At 40.7% G+C, this 12,079-nt stretch overlaps 1 long non-coding RNA gene across 1 annotated transcript in view; it reads left to right on the top strand.

Annotated features, from left to right (window-relative positions):
• Positions 1–11,629, top strand: part of LOC309442355 — an 869,094-nt gene extending 857,465 nt beyond the window's left edge. The window contains exon 3 of the long non-coding RNA XR_014184592.1: positions 11,463–11,629. This is a non-coding gene — a long non-coding RNA (uncharacterized lncRNA). The remainder of the gene's footprint in view (positions 1–11,462) is intronic.
• The last annotated feature ends 450 nt before the right edge of the window (positions 11,630–12,079 follow it).

Below are 12,079 nucleotides of genomic sequence, written 5' to 3'. Positions count from 1 at the left end.
AAAAAAATGAAAGAAAATAACCCATAAAGGTATAATGGGCCAGGTACTGTCCTTAAAATCAAACCAGCTCGTCCTGGCATTCATATTAATTTGAGGACAACTAGTAGAATTAATGGTTATTCACATCAGACAACAGAGGCACCCAAGTTTGGAGCTGATTGTAATTGAATAAATAAATAAAATTTTAATTACAGCATATATTAAACTCACATTACAGATTGCATTTGTTTCTCCTGAATTCTCCTGATTTATTTATGTGGCAATAATTAATTTTATTTAAAAGGTGTGTATTCCAGAGTCAAGAAGAACCATATCTGTGGAAGAAAGACATTTATAATGCATTTCATTCTGGTTTTATCAATCTAGTTGTTGTTGTTTTCTATGTAAATTTAAGCAGAACTACAAGGCTTACAGAGACTAGAAAAAGTGATGATGATAGCTTTCCATCACTTTCTGTGTGTGCCTGGACGAATCAGGGCACTGAGCATCTGTTCCAAACCAGGGATACATGAAGGTTATTATAAAAGCACAACCTAATGCTCACTTCTGGCCTCAGTGTTTGGTCTGGCATATAGACATTCTAATCTCTATTACACATAGCTAAGAAAAGCACACTGAAAATCTGTTATGATAATATCACCATTTGCAATTATGGCTTCGTGGAAAACTGCTATATCTTATGCACGAATGTTGGCATACAGTGACAAATAGAAGCATGTCTCCAATGCCACTGCTTCATGCACAGTCAAAGAGCACTGAAGACCAAATACAAGTTGAGCCACAGACATGAGATACAAAATGCATTATGAGATTTATTACTATTGCAATACCAGCAAGGAACATTCCAGCTATAATGGATAAGAAACACTTCAAACAGTTGAGAAGATGTTCCTAGGGATAAATACTAATTTAATTTTGCTCATAGCTTTTTGTTGCAACACCTGCACGTAAATACAGAGGTCTGCAATAAAAACAACAACAAAAATAAGAGAGAAGCCCTGCCTGTATTTCCTGGTGTTAGAAAAATTTTAAGCCTAAGTAGTGAAATGTGTTGGTTATGCTTGGATTCGATGATCATGATGGTCTCTTCCAGATGAAATGTTTCTATGATTCTATGTGATCACTAGTTCTTAAATGTTCTTTTGAATGCCTGTTTGTGGCACTCTCTGATGCTTGTTTGCAATTCTGCCTGGCCTTAGGTGCATGATGGCTATAACCAGTATTCCCCTCAGAAATAAGAAGTTTCAGATTGTAAGGTCTCAGTAAATGTATTCACTCCTCAGAGTAACGTGGACATTCACAGGTACTTTTCAGTACAAGTGAACAACACAGAACTCATTTAGTATACAGATAATCAGAACAATTTTATAATTCAGATGTAAGCACAACTGTCACATTTTTGTTCTGGTTTCAAAAATGTTCTACAGTTTATTTTTATGGTTTGTAAAAATTTAATCAGACTACTTTCATTTAAAATCCTAATATGAGGAGCTTAAAGTCTGTATCTAGCTTTCCTAAACACAAGCTACAGTAGTTTTAGTACTTCACAACTCAATATAGCTATACAGATTCTGAAAGAGAAGTCTCAATATTAGCTCCTTTAAAATCAAATCAGTAAAGTTTCTGAGTGAGTTAAAAGGAAGCTGATTTAAGACTATGTCAGTAGACAAACAAGTATTGCCAAATAGGAACCATACAATGTATCTGAACATGTCTCTAAAATGTGACCTCTAATAGCATGGGTTTTGAAGGCAGGAAACAAACAAACAAACAAACAAACAAACAAACAAACAAAAAGCAAGGAATCGAGCAAACAAACAGAAACAGGCCTTTTTTTTTTTAATATATATATAAACAGGGAACACCAATATTGCTTAACTTAGAAGAGTATAATTTTTTGATGACTCACTTTTCTGTACTGTATTTCAGATTTAAACTAGTTTAGGTATGATATGTAAAAGCATTGTGAGTATTCTCTCTCTCAACAGCTACTGATTCATACAAAATACAATCCAACACAAGCCACCATGTTGCCAGCATTTTCTTCAAATTATTTTATAGTAAGAACAGAAGGCTGCTTTGGCAAGAAAATATTCTACTGTTTTAAGAATTTTTCTCATTTGAGTTTCTTTTATCTAAAAGCTATCAGCATATCATGTCTCTGCCTAGCAAAATAACATCATATAAAACATTAAAAGAATGGGTTGTGGGGGTTTGGGGGGTTGGTTTGTTTGTTTGTTTGTGGGTTTTTTTTAATTTGGTTTTGTTTTCTTTTAAACCAGCATAATCAGATTCAGGTAACTAAATTTCAAGGCAGGAGTATGTTAATTTATTTTTCTTGTGTGCTCAATGAAGTTCTAAACTTCCATTTTTACATTATGTATTTGATTATTTTAAAGGAAAGAAAATAAGCTTTACATGATATGGCAACAAAAGATCCCTTTACTAATGCAGTGGGCTGCCTTGAAAAGTACAGAAATCAACACATTTACAGAGGCCTTCTAGACCTATAAAATACCCACAGAGCATGGAAAGCTTTTCTTCTAAGAATACCCAAATGAGTTATAAATTATATTTTACTTTTATGTTCCTATGGCCTGTTAAATATTTTTAATGCAGTATTCTTTTGAATCAGTAACTCTTGAATGTACCAAAGTACAATAAGCTGCAGTTTACACCAATAACGGAACTTATTATTCAAATATGTCAATTTTCATCATTCATTCACTAAAGAGTATTAACCTTGGTCTTAAAAATGTGGACTAGGATTCTATGATTTATTCAGGTAAATAGACCTCTCAGTTCTGGATGCAGTGTTAGACACAATTTGACCATGTAGACTCTTGTCTTTTAATATGGTGCTTGCGAATCTTTCCTCCTTTCTGCTCCAGGTTTGTTTTGTTGTTGGTGGTGGTTTGTTTTGTTTTGTGGGTTTGTTTTTTTTTTGGTTGATTTTGGGGTTTTGGGTGGGTTATTTTGTTTGTTTGATTTGGTTGGTTGGTTGTTGTTTTTTTTTTAATCACAGCTTCTAAAACTTACTATATTGTTTTAATTCGGTGTCTACATGGCATGCTCATTGAGGAACTACAAATGCAAATTGTATTTTGGGACTAAACATCACAGAAGATCATGCAGAGGAAATACAAATCTAGTCTCTCAGAGAACCATTGCATATCTAAGTTTTGTTACTGTTGGAAGATGATGATGAGCTGCTCTTGGCTTCCAGATCCTGCAGCACTGAGAATAAAGCATCATCTAGTTCTCGCCTATTTTTGAAATCTAAGTCAGCAGTTAACCTTCTTTGTAAAAAGGCATTAATTTGTCACTATAAGAGGTTTCTGAATGAAGAACTAAATATGAGCTGTGATGACTAAAATTCTCTTCATCATATGCCAACAAGATTCCTGTGATCATCTGAGAGAGGTTCTTAGAGCAGTGGTTAAAAGGCGTTACAGTATTGGCTAAAATATTGACATGAGACTAGCAAGAAAGCTTGGACTCTAAAAAGATTTATTTGAGAAAGCACAGAAGAAATAAGTATTATAATTTCTTACATGTACTGAACCAGAGGACCATGCGACCATGAAATGGTGGAGTTAAGGATCTTGCGTGGCAGGAACTGAATAGCAAGCAGAATTGCAACCCTGGACTTAAGCGGGGCAAACTTTGGCCTTTTCAAACAATTGCTAGGGGAAATCCCACGGGCAAGGCTGCTTGAAGGTAAAGGGGCCCAAGATAGTTGGTTAGTATTCAGGGACTGTTTTTATCGGGCTCAAGATGAGAGCATCCTGACATGTAGGAAGTCAAGGAAGGGATCCAGGAGACCGGCATGGTTAAAGAGAGAACTGCTGCGTAAGCTCAAGTGGAAGAAGAGAGTTTATAGATCATGAAAGGAGGGGCTGGCCACTTGGGAAGAATATAAAGCTGTTGTCAGAGGGTGTAGGAAGGCAACTAGGAAAGCTAAGGCCTCCTTAGAATTAAACCTGGCGAGAAGGGTTAAGGACAACAGAAAGAGCTTTTTCAAATACATAGCAGACAAAACTAACATCAGAGGCAATGTAGGCCCACAGATGAATGAGGCGGGTGCCCTGGTGACAGAAGATACAGAGAAGGTGGAGTTACTGAATGTCTTCTTTGTCTCTGTCTACTCTGTCAGAGGCTGTCCTGAGGAGCCCTGTACCCCTGAGGAAGGCAGGTTAATGGAGGAGTTTGCCTCGGTTGATAAGGACTGGATTAGGGAGCAATTAGGCAATCTGGACATCCATAAATCCATGGGTCCAGATGGGATGCACCTGCGGGTGCTGAGGGAACTGGCTGAAGTCATTGCTAGGCCACTCTCCATCATCTTTTCCTAGCCTTGGAAAATGGGAGAGGTGCCTGAGGACTGGAGGAAACCAAATGTCACTCCAGTCTTCAAAAAGGGCAGGAAGGAGGACCTGGGTAACTATAGACCAGTCAGCCACACCTTAATCCCTGGGAAAGCAATGGAACAACCTATCCTTGGTGCCACCTCAGGGCATATCAAGAATAAGAGGGTCATTAGGGGCAGTCAACATGGCTTCACCAAGGGGAAGTCGTGCTTGACCAACCTCATAGCCTTTTATGAGGACATAATGGGTGGATAGATGACGGCAGAGCAGTGGATGTGGTCTAGCTTGACTTCAGTAAGGCATTTGACAGTCTCCCACAGCATCCTTACAGCTAAACTGAGCGGTCTGGATGATCGGGTAGTGAGGTGAACTGTGAACTGGCTGAAGGATAGAAGCCAGAGAGTCATGGTCAATGGAGTAGAGTCCAGTTGGAGGCCTGTATCTAGTGGAGTCCCTCAAGGGTCAGTACTGGGACCAGTATTATTCAATATATTCATCAATTACTTAGATGCGGGAATAGAGTGTACTATCAGCACATTTGCTGATGACACCAAACTGGGAGGAGTGGCTGACATGCCAGAACGCTGTGCTGCCATCCAGCGAGACCTAGACAGGCTGGAGCGTAGGGCAGGGAAAAATTTAATGAAATATAATAAGGGAAAGTGTAGAGTATTGCATCTGGGTAGGAACAACCCCAGGTTCCAGTATAAGTTGGGGAATGACCTATTGGGGAGCAGTGTAGGGGAAAGGGACCTGGGCATCCTGGTGGACAGCAGGATGACCATGAGTCAGCACTGTGCCCTTGTGGCCAAGAAGGCCAATGGCATCCTGGGGTGTATTAGAAGGGGGGTGGTTAGTAGGTCGAGAGAGGTTCTCCTTCCCCTCTACTCTGCCCTGGTGAGACCACACCTGCAATATTGTGTCCAGTTCTGGGCTCCTCAGTTCAAGAGGGACAGGGATCCGCTGGAGAGAGGCCAGTGAAGAGCAACAAAGATGATTAAGGGAGTGGAGCATCTTTCTTATGAGGAAAGGCTGAGGGAGCTGGGTCTCTTTAGCTTGGAGACGAGGAGACTGAGGTGTGACCTCATTAATGTTTACCGATATATAAAGGGTGAGTGTCACGAGGATGGAGCCAGGCTCTTCTCGCTGACAAACAATAATAAGACAAGGGGTAATGGATACAAACTGGAACACAAGAGGTTACACTTCAATGTGAGAAGAAACTTCTTCTCCGTGAGGGTAACAGAACACTGGAACAGGCTGCCCAGAGGGGTTGTGGAGTCTCCTACTCTGGAGAAATTCAAAACCAGCCTGGACACATTCCTGTGTAGCCTTATCTAAATGTTCCTGCTCCGGCAAGGGGATTGGACTAGATGATCTTTTGAGGTCCCCTGCAATCCCTAACATTCTGTGATTCTGCGAAATATTTTTGGTTAGAACCTTGCTCGGAATCACATTTTATACTGTATGCTAACATTTGTGCCAGAAATGGGATGTGCACCCAGCATTCTCAACGTCTCATTTTGATGTTTAAACCTCAAGGATAACCTTTAAGCAAAATCTTAGTCTTCTGTTAAGGCTTGGGGCAGCCACTTTGGCTTCACATCACAGCAAAGGAGAGCAACAAGATTTTTACAGCTGTACAAAAATGTACACACATTTTCCTTTGTGTCCCACAAACATAACACAGGCAGACTCATCATGGTATTACACTTCAGTTACAGGAGAAGTGATGTGGAGAGGAACCACAAGCATAATTTTTGACTTTGTGTTTGTTGTCTGTTGACCACAGCCAGCAACTAACATCCACCAGCCACTTGCTTACTATCTACCCACCCCTGCTTCCACCTAGCATGATGTAGGAGAGGATTGGAAAAGCAAAAGTGAGAGAGAAGAGAGAGGAGGAAAAAAAAAAAAAAAGTGTCAAGATAAGAGGGTTTAATAAATGAAGGAAAGAGTGTCCTGGTTTTGTTAAAAACAAGACCAGTTCTCTTTTAGTGATTTTTCTTTCAGCTAAGTTCTTCTAGGTGGATGTACTTTTCTGAGTTTTAGCCTGCATATTTCTCCTAGGATGCTGTACTCAGTGCTGATAAGAGACCAATGGAATGCTGAAGAAGCTCGTGTTTAGATTTATTACTGTGGTAGCTAAGAAAGACTGATAAGTTTTCCCACGTTCCGTTGTGACAGGGGCGTGTTTGAGGAGGAGTAGATGGAACAGGGGACTAGAACTGACCAACGGAAGTATTCCATCCCATAATCGTCATGCCCCCTACATAAGAGGGTGATCACAAGGGTCACGCTCTCTTTGACCATGGCCGGCATCTAGAGAGGACCCTGCCTGTCTGCCTGTGATCTACAGGCCTCAGGCCCTGCATCCCTGTAACCAGGTACCAGTTGGCCGTGAAGTCCCACCCATGACTTCCGGGGGCCTGACCTGCACCTGCTGGAGCCATGCCACCTCAACACACCCAGCTCTGCTGCTGCTGGAGTGACACCAACTCCACATCAAGCACTTGAGTTTGGTTTTGTATATTTTGTATATACTCTCTATTTATTAGTAGCATTAGTAAAACCCTTTAACACTCTCCAACTTGAAGTCTAAGTCTCTCTTCCTTTCCCCTTTCTTATCACCTTTCCAATCTGAAGGAAGGGATGGCGGGAGATAAAGGGGATAACAGGGAGTGCCTGCCACAGTTTATTGCCACCTTGCCTTAAACCGTAACAAAAAGGAAAAAAGCAAGTGACACAAAGGCATCACCACTTACCTCTCACAAGCAGCTAGCCTTGTTGAAGCAATGGCTACTTTAAAAAAAATTACTCCCCAGATTTAATGGTCTAAAGATAAAAGATGGAAATCAAACTGCTACAAACAAGCTCTGACACTTTCCTTGGGTTTAAAAATTCTTTTTCTTATTTTATTTTTTAGTATTTTCATCTACCTCTCTAATTCTTCTCAAAAGGGACTTATATTTACAAAATAAAATCTGACCTCATAAATTTCTTATTCAGTTTTACAGGTCATGAGGTTTGAGCTATTTGGATAATGTCAGCTGCTGTTCTTTATGTTTACCCAGACTGAACTGACCCTGAAATGAATATTTATCACTAACAAATAAAAAGTTCTAATGAATTTATTATTGATTTTTTAAGTTTTTATTTTTGAAATTTGTTTTCATACACACGCATGAGCATACTTTTCAATATAATAACTCAAGATGCACAGAAGGGGTCAGTTTCTGTTGTAATAAGTGCTGTCATGCAAAATATTTTATTTCAGTTACTATTTAAGTGCAGGAAAAATTGTAGCTGAAGGAGAGGCCTTTGCTTTTGCCATCTAGGTCTACTTGTCCTTCTTAGCTTAGCCACTGACACAGGAGGCCTGCTCTGAGCATATTTACAGAGATCATAGTAAATTAGACAACCTTTCCTGCAGATGAAAAATATGATTTTGTGTTTAGTGTTTTAAATTACTGGCAACTAACTTAACCTGAGAGCTTAAAGAAGTCACTTTTTCATTGCTCATTTTTCTAAGAGGAGGTAAAAATTCCTCACTTCCATTAAAATCAGATATAGCTTAATATCTTGAGAGATGTCTACTTCAGGCATGTAGGTTTTTATGTTCCTGGGCAAATTTTGTTAATTCATTTTCTAAAGCAGTTAGGCACGTTAGAATTTTGTTGTTCTAAAACTCATAAATGTGACAATTTCAGAAGGTAGACAGTCATTGGCTTTAAGTCCTAACAATGGCAGCTGTCTGCATACATTGGATTTTAAGGTATAGAACTATTATTTAACACTTAGTATTCAAAAACTAAGGCAGCAAAAATTATTATTTTCATGCTTTATCTTGTAGTGTTCAATAGGTCTCATTTTTATCTCTCAAAATTATGAGGCAAGAGGCTATTGCCAAGAAAGAGTAAAAGTGGCTGCCCTGCAAAGTAAATTGAGCTGGGTGCCAAGGATGACAGCAGGAGAAGAAAGTCTATTACTCCTCCATCTTTCATTTTCAAGAATAATGTAAAATGAGTGAGGCCTTGAATGAGCAGCTTTCCAAGGACCATACTAGTGGTCTTTTGTAAGCATTGTCTCAAGTAATTCCTCTTTCTCAAATATATACATATGTTCATTTAAGGAATTTCATATTTTTGCTGGAATGTGAGCTTCTTGTGCAATGCTTAGAAGTCAAACGTATTTTCTGGATATATAAACCAGAAAATAGCACTCAGTAGACTCCTGTTGCCTCTTTTCTTAGTTCTACTGTAACTGTTTCTCAAATGATATGTACAATTTTGCTATCAAACGTTTAAAGAGGAAATTGATAAGTCACATTCAAAAAAAAAAAAAAAAGGTCAGTCAAGTAGGAAGATTTTGTTTAGCTTTTCAATTAGAGGTTTTTGTCCCCCTACTGATAAAACAATCTAAAAATAAAAATGTTGATATCATTCAGGAACCAAATGGATGCAAACAGTGGTCCTAAATTCTAGCATCACCTTAACCACTTCTAAGAATGACAGTATTTTAGCACCAGGAGCTCCACAACTGCCAACATCCAAAAGCCCACCTTTTTCAGGTAAATCTGAGATAATGCTTTTGTATACGTTCAGATTAGAAGCCATATTTCTATACATATTTTAATAGATATTCCTTATTTATAAGCTACACACTCTCTTCACAATTGTCAACACATATAGACAGGAAATGCTAAATATGTGTTAACATATCAGACCTAAAACTTGTCATATAGAATCATAGAATGTTAGGGATTGGAAGGGACCTCAAAAGATCATCTAGTCCAATGCCCCTGCTGGACCAAGAACACTTAGATGAGGTTACACAGGAATGTGTCCAGGTGGGTTTTGAATGTCTCCAGAGAAGGAAACTCCACCACCTCCCTGGGCAGCCTGTTCCAGTGTTCTGTCACCCTTACTGAGAAGAAGTTTCTTCTCACATTGAAGTGTAACCTCTTGTGTTCCAGTTTGTATCCATTACCCCTTGTCTTATTATTGTTTGTCACTGAGAAAAGCCTGGTTCTATCCTCGTGACACTCACCCTTTATATATCGGTAAACATTAATGAGGTCACACCTCAGTCTCCTCTTCTCCAAACTAGAGACACCCAGCTCCCTCAGCCTTTCCTCATAAGAAAGATGCTCCACAACCTTAATCATCTTTGTTGCTCTGTGCTGGGCTCTCTCCAGCAGTTCCCTGTCCTTCTTGAACTGAAGGGCCCTGAACTGGACACAATATTCCAGATGTGGTCTCACCAGGGCAGAGTAGAGGGGAAGGAGAACCTCTCTCGACCTACTAACCGCCCCACTTCTAATACGCCCTAGGATGCCATTGACCTTCTTGGCCACAAGGGCACAGTGCTGACTCATGGTCATCCTGCTGTCCACCAGGACGCCCAGGTCCCTTTCCCCTACACTGCTCTCTACTAGGTCATTCCCCAACTTATACTGGAACCTGGGGTTGTTCCTACCCAGATGCAATACTCTACACTTGCCTTTGTTATATTTCATTAAATTTTTCCCTGCCCTACGCTCCAGCCTGTCCAGGTCTCGCTGGATGGCAGCACAGCGTTCTGGCATGTCAGCCACTCCTCCCAGTTTGGTGTCATCAGCAAATGTGCTGATAGTACACTCTATTCCCGCATCCAAGTAATTGATGAATATATTGAATAATACTGGTCCCAGTACTGACCCTTGAGGGACTCCACTAGATACAGGCCTCCAACTAGACTCTGCTCCATTGACCCCGACTCTCTGGCTTCTATCCTTCAGCCAGTTCACAGTCCACCTCATTACCTGATGGTCTAGACCCCACTTCCTCAGTTTAGCAGCAAGGATGCTGTAGGAGACTGTGTCAAATGCTTTACTGAAGTCAAGGTAGACCACATCCACTGCTTTGCCATCATCTATTCACCTCGTTATGTCCTCATTATCCTTGAGTTTTTTTGGTGGTCCTTAGTATATTTAAGAAATAGACAGAGCTTCCTGCCACAGTTTTTTTCTGTTTTAAACTTCTTCCAGAAATTTATCACAACAGTCATTGCATTTGGGGTTTCTAAAATGGTTCTCGGCACTTCAAGGACAAAACAGGTACAAAGTGCTTCACTTGCCACTATATTGAATGATTCACCACTATTTCTTTCATTTTAGTGCACTTTATATACGAAAGGTGTTTTACTGAAGCAAATTCTCAATTTAGCCTTATTCAAAACTGTCGTTGGCTGAAAAGATGTTTATGTTAGCCTCAATGTATGGCAGTATCACGTCAGTGTCCAGCTAGAGTGTTGGGGTTTTGTGTGTGGTTTCTCTTAATGTTTTTTGGTGGTTGTTTTTATTTGTTTGTTTGTTTATTGAACAGTCATAGAGAGAGAACACCACAGTCTTTCCAGTATCCTGTACAAGGAAAAAATTAGGCTAAATGCTACACTCATATGTTGTAAATAGTGTAGGATAAAAATAGTGTAGGATGACAAAACAGTAGGGTTTTTTGACACTGGGGAAAATTTTAAAATGCTTGAATTAATCAGTCCTATTGTTTCATCTGCAAATAACTGTTAGCAAGTTGTGGCAGAATGCAACCCCCTCCTCTCTCCCCCTCCCCCCCTTCAGTTTGGAAGGAGTGGGCAGCATCTCCCTCTTTCTCTGCTACTTGAGGCTAACAGCTTCTTTTGTTTGGCCCCAGAGCACCCTGGGCAGGGCCATTATGAGGAGGGAGTGTCAAGGAGCCAGTGTGGAGGATGTTTTGGAGGCTTCAGGGGCACCCACTCCAGTGTGGGGGTGCAGAGAAGCTTCTAGAATGCCTACAAGTCAGATCTGATCAGCCAGTATAAAAACGGGATTCTCGTCGGCGACTCCGCCCATTGTGCGGGTCCCTCGGAGCACGAGTTTAGCCACTGCCGCCGGGAGCCACGGGCCCCCCCCGCTCCCCGGGATGGAGACTCCGCTTGCCGTGCCGCCACGTAAGTAAAACTTCTCACAGGATTGCGAGTATATTTATACTTTTCGTGCACATTTGCACATGTACTTTAAATTATTTCCTCGCACAATCGCGAGTGGCCGCTGAGAGCCCCTCGCACAGTCGCGAGTGTATTTTCCTTTTCGTGCACATTTGCACATGTATTTTCCGTGCACATTTGCACGTGTACTTTAAATTAATCCTCGCACAGTCGCGAGTGGCCGCTGAGAGCCCCTCGCACAATCGCGAGTGTATTTTCCTCCCGTGCTTCCACATAAGCACGTGTAGGATTCCGTGCACACTTGCATGTGTAAGTAAATTAACCCTTGCAGGATTGTGAGTGTATTATAAATTTACCCTCGCGGAATCGCGAGCGTACACTTCCCGTACTCACTACGAGTACGTGTATCTCTTTAAAAAATAATCCTGCACCGTGTTTAGGCAAGCGTGTATTTCTCTGGGGCTCAGGGCCGGCTCCGGCATTGTTTCGAGTGAAGCCACGTGCATGCACACTGTGGACCGCCTGTTGTATTAGTTGCTGCCCCTTTAAATTATTTCCTCAACTGATATCCAAACCTTTATTTAAGTCACTTGTGGAGTGCTAAAACCCTGTTTCTCACCGGTTTAATAAAAGTTGTTTTGGACTCTGTTGTCCCTTAAATTAACCTCGGGGTGCCTCCATGTAATATTCCGTGACACAAGTTTAAGTGCTTTTGACCACTGTTTTCCATTTTCATAATTTTCTCA

Source organism: Streptopelia decaocto (genome assembly GCF_964273445.1).
Source record: "Streptopelia decaocto genome assembly, chromosome: 7".
Taxonomy (NCBI): domain Eukaryota; kingdom Metazoa; phylum Chordata; class Aves; order Columbiformes; family Columbidae; genus Streptopelia; species Streptopelia decaocto.
Note: the sequence above shows the minus strand (reverse complement) of the source record. Positions and strands in the feature narration are given on the sequence as shown.